The sequence below is a fragment of the Aptenodytes forsteri genome, unplaced genomic scaffold (assembly GCF_000699145.1).
Source record: "Aptenodytes forsteri isolate BGI_AS27 unplaced genomic scaffold, ASM69914v1 Scaffold20, whole genome shotgun sequence".
Lineage (NCBI taxonomy): Eukaryota > Metazoa > Chordata > Aves > Sphenisciformes > Spheniscidae > Aptenodytes > Aptenodytes forsteri.
Window position 1 is genome coordinate 9,689 of NW_008795523.1, and position 8,542 is coordinate 18,230.

The following is an 8,542-nucleotide window of genomic DNA, read 5'->3' on the forward strand; positions in this document are numbered from 1 at the left end:
AAAAAAAAAAAAAAAGAAGAAAGAAAAAAGCATGAAATATAGATGCAAAAGCTGTGAATGGTACTTATTTTCAAAATTAGTGCCCCTTTGTTTTTTTCTTAAGAGGAAGGACAACTTTTTTTTTCTCTCTCAAAGAATGAATGAGAGAATGGAAGAAAATTATAGGTATTGTAACTGTTTCTTGGCAACGTGTTTCCAAATCTTCCTAGAGTTCTGTACCTGCTTTGCTTGTCATTTCATCCTGAATTTACATGTTTTGGGCTGATGAAATGTAAAAAAATCTCTTTTGCTCTTTTGAAATAATTGAACAAGCATGGAAAATAATGTCATCTTTTTCAAAGAACAGAGTTCTTTAGACTCCAGGGGGAGCAGCCTGATCTGGTACTTCTTCTCCCCCCTCCCCCCTTCTCCAGTAGCTGGTAGCTGTCTGAAGAAATATAATAACAGACACCTTGGGTATTCAAGCCACCTTATAAAACTGCTACCCAGTGTAGAAGCTGAACCGTTCCCTATATGAGTAAGGGTTAGGTAAAAGGAGTGTTTCCTTTTGGGGGTGGGAGGGGGGAGGATCTCTGCTAGGTGGCACTGCTGAAAGGTGTGAAGATTCACAACTCGGCAGTTTTGGTATTCAGATTTTTTTTTAAGAATTCTTTGGAAAAAGAACATTTTTCCCCCCACAAAGGTATGTTTGTTTCAGATGTCACAGATAAAAAGATACATACATCTATGCAGAGGTTACCTTGAGATGTGCAGCTATGTATAGGGGAAAATATTCTAGAAGAGAAAAAGAATAATGGAACCTCTATTAAATTCTAAATTTGAGGTGTGTTTAGTTACATCCTTTTAAATAATTATTTATTTAAGGCTTGTTGACCTCCATTTGAAATCACAAATCAGTCTTACCAGTTACTGGCACTGAATAAATCCTGTCTTTAAAGATTATCTTCAGTGAGCTTGCAACCTCAGTGGACAGAGGAGGACGGAACTAAAGAGTGAAATTCCCTGTGTTGTAGATGAGCAATTGAAGGAAAGTGCATATTTGCTTGTGTTTCCACAAGTGAATCCAGATCTTCTGAGTCCTGCTTCACTGATAAATCTCAGTCGGTTATCTCCAATCTATCACTGTGGGCTATCATTCACTACGAATCAATTAATGAAACATTTGTGATCTGCTCTGCCCTCTGGATGCAAAATATATGGTGACAACTGAAAAGCTTACTGTATCGTTGGCTTAGAAATGGCTTACTTTGCTTCATTAAAGCAGGAACAAGCTGTTGTGTATCATAGCATTAGGCTTCAATAATATGTCCCTGACCCTAATGAAGTACTGGGTGTCAATACTCGGTAGTATGATATTGCTCAGAGAAACTTGATTTCTGGATGTAACTGATCCATCATTCAACATTGAATAGGATGAGAAGAACCATAGTTAGACATTCAAAATAACACAAACTGAGAAATAAATTTCCACATTTTCTTTTCAGTGAAAAGAATTCTTGTGTTTGTGAATATGGTCACCTGCTAGACCTGCACTAACAGATGCTCATTGGTGTATCCAAGCAGTGCTTAATCACTTTTTAAAAAAGTTCAGAAAAGTTGCAGTGGTTTATCTGGAGATATCTCACACTTTGCTGAAGTCTCCAGGGCTTGCTGGCATTCCTGACTCTTTGTGAATGAGGCCTTTTTTTATCTTCCCTTCATTTGTTTAGCTCTTTACCTAATTGATTTTCTGTGCTAATACACTAAAGGTCTGAAGAAGGCAGAGCCTCAGGTGTGACAGATGAAATAAGGTGCTTTTAGTCATTGCTTTTATCTTCCATGTCTAATGTGTTGGTTACAGCTGTGCAGTTTAACAGCAAAATCAATACATCATTTGCTGCTGGTACCTGAAAGAATTTGGAAGCCTGTGGGTATTTTAACTATTAGGTTTCCCCTGAAAGGCCTTCCTTCCCCTGCTCCCCCCCACCTCCTCCCTCCTGAAATCAAATGTTGCAAGAACACAAGGTCCCTTTCTGTCTCCTAGCATTTGTGTATGCATGTAAATTTATTAACCATTTACCCTACTGCCAGTTACCTAAACTATCTTCTTGGAAATTGCATCTTATAGTTGATTTATTAACTCTGCATTTACCTCTACTATAAATGCTATTCAAGGCATATTTACCGCTAGCGTTTTGAGAATACAGTTCATGAACATGAAAAATATGAAGGACAAATAGGGAAATCATTTGCACGACAGTGAGTGAACAAAACTCATGGCCCTGTATGCAGTCCTAGTTTGCTGATGCAGCCACAGAATTAGTGCTGTGTGACTAACTGTCCCCATTTTTTAAATAAACACCTTTTGACCTCAAAAACTGACAGAAAATGCCAAGAAAACAGGGCTCTGCCAAAGAAAAGGCAAAGTGGTGGCTTTTAAATAATCTGTTCAGTCATAAGTCAGTTTAATTCCTTGTTATGTGGTGTATGTTGTAATATTTTCTCCTCATCTCCTGATTGTGCTTTAATTTGGGTAAACTTAGTCCTTGCCACTTTGGTGCAGTGTTATTTACGTCTTGTTGTCCTTTGACTGACGTTGTTGTTTCTGTGATCTTTCACACTGCTATACTTATTGCCATTTGCTAAGGAAACCCTCAAACACAAAAATTGCCCTCTAAATAACATGATTACCTTATTATTGATTTATTTCATAGTTTGCTGTAAGTGTTCTCAATGTTTCACACTGAGAGATCTGTGCCAAACAAATAACAGGTTTCTGCCCAGAAAGGATGTACAGAACAGCACAGTCCTGCAAAGAGCTCAGTCATTCCCATGAAATGCTGCACACCTTTACCTGATGTGAATTTTGACCCTGCCTGCTTTGGTCACACCCTGCACCATGACTGATCACATTATGATGAACTGGCTTTGTGACTGAATTTTGAGAATTTTTTAAGGACTTAGCTGAATGAAATAATCATCTGAGAAGGACTCATCAGCTCAATATTAAAAGAAAATAAACTGCTATTATGATTATAACTAGGATTGACCAAATTATTATGGATAATAAAAGCAGCAGCCTGATTTTTCATCCCAGTAATGAAACAGATGAAACAAGTTTCAGGTTCGGGATAACATGAATTTTCTCTGTTTTTTCTCTCTACATGTATTTTCTAGGTATGCTCTAAACTGGCATAATCAAGTATTAAAAGTAACAGTTTGAATGGTACTTCCAGCATAGCTGAATCCAACAAAATTAGTTCTATTACTGCTGTTCAGATATCAACAATATCCTCAGCAACCTACAACCGCACATGAAGACAGCACGCTTGTATTGAAGAGATCTTTTCAGATGTAGCAGAATTATTTTAAGAGACTTTTACTACAGGGCATGTATTCAATTTAAGAGACTGAAGTTTCATGGTAAATCAGATTAATAGGACTTTATTATTGCTAAACCATTACTGGAATAGCTCCCCACCCTGGATTTCTGACTGTTACTAATAATTTCTGACTATTGCTAATTGTAAGTGATATTTACACAAATTTTCACCAAAGCAAGTCTTCATCTTTGGTGTAGCTAAGAGATTTCCTGATAGATTTCTAAGGCCAAAAGGTATTGTCACGGTCAAGTTGACTGTCCATACAACACAATTCACATAATTTTACCAACTGGTTCAGCATGACCAGTTCACTGAGAACGTCAGTGCTAGACGTTTTTACAGATGTATTTTTAAAATGCATTACCTTTGTACAATTTGGAGGGTTTTTTTTTGTTTTTAAACCTGCTATGGAACTTCTTGAATCTAGGATGCCCTTAGGAAGGTCCGTCACATCCTTTTCAACTTGTGTGGCAAGTTCACTATAGCCCATCATAGAGTCAGGGCGTTTTATGATGCCTTAATGATGCTCTCCTGTAGTAGCCATTATGTCCTAATTTTCAGACTTTGCTGCCCAGCTAAAGATCCCTGCCATATAGGTGGTTTGGATACTTTTGCACCATGATAGCCTTTCCCTCTAAGAGTACATTATTCCACAATTAGTGACCTTTTACTGCCTGAGAGAAGGAAAGTTGCTGACAATGATGGTAGAGAGCAGACATTTGGTGCCTTGAAGCCAAACACAAAGGAGAAAAGAAAAAAAAATCTTTCACTTCAGAGACTAGCTTTAGATTATACAAGAACTAATCTTATCTGTACGGGGGATACATAGTAAATAAGATGCACATTTTGAGATTCTCATACTATAAAGTAATACATTCATGTAATTCTTCAAAAAATGTGAGCTTGTTATTCCTAGATATAGAAGGCTCTAGTACAAAGTTAAGCCTCAGGTACTCACATTGCAATTGTCTTTTCATCTGATATGTGCCAAAATAATATGTTTAAAATGTTGGTATGAAGAACACTAGCATATTTAAACCTGCATAACATCCCTGTTCAGTTGGCCACTGCCAGGGCACAACAGGGGCCGAGGGCTTCTGCGGGGCCACCAGCCAGGGCCCATCCCATTGCCCCAGCCAGTCTTGAGTATTGCTAGTGGAGCACAGCGCCTGCCCTATAAGCAGATCACACACAAGCCTGTTGCAGCTCCCCCTTGCACACCTTGCAGGGGCTTGTACTTTCCATGCTTGAGTGCCAGAATACAGACTCTGCTGGTATTTGGCCCTGGTTTGTAAACACAAAATAAATGAAAGTGTGGTTTGCCATGTTTATTCACAGATGCCTTTACTGGGTTACAGTGGGTGTTGAGAAGAAAAAATTAAGTCAGATTTTTTTGGCTATAGCTATTTAGCAAAAAAAAATCTATTTTGAAGAAAAACAACATTAAAAAAAGAAAAAAAAATCCTGTATATGAACATATCTCTCTTTCACCAGTCCTGGTGTAAGAGAAAAGAACATTTTTGGTGATTATCTCGATCACCATCAATGAAAAGAAGTGAAGAACAACTTTAAATTTGGTCAACACAGCCATGGATGAAATGGAAGCTATCGTCTTTGGAGTTTGATTCAGAGAAAGTGACATTCTTCTTTTTTGTTTTTTTATGAGGCATCTTAGGCAGGGATGTTATTCTGTGCATTCCTTGGTTTCAAGCCAGGCTTGAGGTAATATACTGTTGGTCTTGTTTTGAAATTGTTTTTTAAAAGGGATAAAATAGGGAAACATGTTAATTTACGTGTCAATACACACTCCTCCCTGCATACTTCACCCCAGAATTCCCCAGTTAATCAGCTTCAGAGAGTGAAGACCTATTTCTCCTTAAAATAATGAAAGCATCCTCTGGCATGAAGAAAGTATATGTTCTTAGAAGTTTGTGATACCATGCCTCATGAAGAAGGCTTCAAAATAGTCACCCTCTTTTTTCTTTTTTTTTTTTTTTTTTTTAATGCAGATAAAAACCAGAAACATTTTGCTGAAAACTTGTTTCATGGTCATACATTTTGTAACTGTTATTTAAGTTCATTTGGGGTTTGCAATCAGACCTTTTATTTTTATCTAATAAATATCTCTTGGACAAGGAAAGCCATTGCAACCAGCTGGAGTTATGTGACTCCTTCTGCCAAGGTTGGCAGAACTCCCTGACATACCATACGATTTAGCTACTCTGGGCCAGATGCTTCTTTTTGCTGCAAAATATGGAGGCGGTGTGAAGGGGTAGGGAAAAAGACAAGTACAAAGCTCAGTCTCCCAAATGGGAAAGAAGGGTGGATCTTTTGGAAAACGCTTCTCCCTCATCCAGAAAGCTCCATCTCACACACAGAGACACATACACACACAGAGAAAGAGGTGATTAATCCTCAGAGCTGATATGGAAAATATTTGGTAGATACAGGATTTGTTCAGGCAGTAGCTACTCTATAAAACATGTTTTTATTACAGCTTAATGGAACACTATTGTGCCCTTCGCAAGTTCTATTCTTCTCTTTTTCAGGTTATTCTTGCTTTTTATTCAATGACATTTATCCAAGACGTGTACTAGCATCCTCATTTTTTTCCAAGCAAGCTCAGAAGTACACACTGAATGCCTGCTTGTGTTCCTTCTGAGGCATGAATATTGCATTCTTGTTTTGCTGTGGCCTAAATACAGAAGAAAAAGTGGGGAGAGAGAGAAAGTCCATACTGTACTTTCTAGGGTGCTCTTCTGGGAGATGGAAATCTAAATGCATATCTTTGGTTTTAAGCCAGTGGAGGAAAAAGCGATAAGGAGAGTAGCTAAGCCATGGTTATTGCAATATGTACGTTGTAGTTATTTATACCTTTTTGTTGCACCTGGCCTTTACTGACAGTAAGTCAACCAGGGACCGTTTTAAGCACTTTTTTCCTTTGGCTGTAATGACATTACAAGGCTCAAGGGAAACAAAGAAAAAAACCCCACGCTTCAGTATACAGAGTTCCAACAAGAAATCAAAGTGGAATATTCTGCTTATCCTCTCAGATCCAAAATCAGAAATCTCCATCTAGACATACCTTCTTTCCTAATTCCTGACTAATATTTACCACAGATGTGCATAAATTATTTATGGCACAAGTTGCCTACAAAAATGAAAGCAGGTGATTTAAGCTGACGTCAAAAATGTGAGTATGCCTTTCTGCTTGAAGATGCCCTTTCTTATTTTCAATAATTTAAAATTAATTTAATCTATCTATTCATACCTCTTCCTTTTTCTTTTCTGAAAGCACAGGCATTGGTCCTTTAATCACTTTGAACATTTTTAATTCAGAACATGTATTTTTTAAATAAATAAATAAGAGCTTTTGGCCAAAAGACTTTTACTCCTGAGACATCCCCCAGTGATCTAATTTGTCTTTCTTTGAAAACACACGCTCCATTCCAGACCCCATGGAGACAATTGCTTCCATACCCTCCTCTGCAGCTCACAGGAGTCAGAGGAGACAAAAAAGGAGAAATAAACATAAAGGCGAACATGTACATATTTTTTTTTATGAGAAAATGTCCAAAACTTAGTAACATCCTTAAAAAATTTGAGTGTTTGGTAATGTTCAGCTAAATTCAATTCAAGAACAAGTTGTTTGGAAGCTTTGTTCAGAATGTGATTTCTACTACTATTCCTTTTGTTTCAGTAAAACTCTCCCTCTCATGTGTGCTTTCATTTCTTGTTCAAACTGCGTAGAACAAGGAGAATTCACATCCTTGTGCTCCAGTTTTGATGCCAATCTTAAGTAAAAAGTTGCCTGTTCAACCCAGATCAAAGCTAAGATTTGCTGCACATCCTTTAGCCTATGTTTGTGTTTTTGACAGTGATTTTGTTTCTACAGCTGAGCGAATGACAGAATCATCTTTTTACTTTCTTTCCCCATCTCCTCTCCGGACTGAGATTTCATAAGAGTATTTTGTTCAGTCATGTCCCTGATATCTCTGTGTTTCACTTGTTTTCACTGTGTGTGAACATTCAGGTGCTCAATCTTCATTAGTGCAAATAATCAGGAAAAGGACATGTTAATCTCCAGTTTGTCAAAAGCAATTTTAAAATTGTCTGTTTAATTGTAATACTCAGTTCACACTGCTTTGGTTAATTAGATGGGTTAACAGAGGGAAAGAAAAAATATAGCAGAAGCCTAGCAATGTAACTGTGTACAAACTGAGAACTGTGAACATTGATTAAGCATGTTTTTTACATACTTCTGCTTTTCTAAAATAAAAAGTTTTATAAAAAGTTTAGAATTTTCTATTTGAATTATTAAGTTTTCCTTTTTGGATGAGAGTATTCTTTTTTTCCAATCTTACACCGTGTCTGTATATAATGAATGCTAAAGTCATTGGGTTCCAGAAGTACAATGTTTAGTTTTCTTTAGTTTAAAGATGTTTAAGTGAAGCTGCATTTAAAAATTTGAACAGCAGGTGTGTTATTTCAGCTTGCAGCAAGCTCCTTGCAGTCCAATGCTCCAGTCTACTGTCCAAAGGAGGAACCAAAATCAGATAATAAAAAGAAAAAAGAAAAAAAAAAAGTGTGTGGAAGAAATGAACTCTTGTTCCTCAACAAAAAGAAACCCTGTGGGTTTCCCTCCTCTGCAGAATCCCACTTCAGTCAGTCCTTAATACTCCCTTAAGGCAAAATTCAGTTCCTGATGTCCTAGGTAATTGATGGGTGTCCTGCATCTGTGCTCTAGTAATAAAAGCCAAAGCCACTTAACTAGGTCTTTCAAAAGACTGCTTACCTGATGTCAGAAGCTTAAAAATAATTCCCCTTTTTCAAGTAAAATAATAATAATTTATTTCAGTGGGACCAAATTCTTATTCTTCTTTTTAATAACATTTTCATGCTTATTTATGTGAAAGTTTCCATTAACAGAGAACTAAATTTCAGTTCCATATTTCCCATTAGGGTTGGAACAGGGTGCAGAGTAAAGTTTGTCATGATATATTAGGGGTTCTTCAACTTATATAATAATACAATATAAATTAAATACTCCTAGTAGTTGTGAGAGCAAAGAGTAATTGTTTGTGCAGCAATATTTCTTAGTGATTTTTCATTTATTATTTTGTTTTATTGATTTGATAAATCAGTATTAAGCCTCTATATGAGAGAGCAAAAGAAAAGGA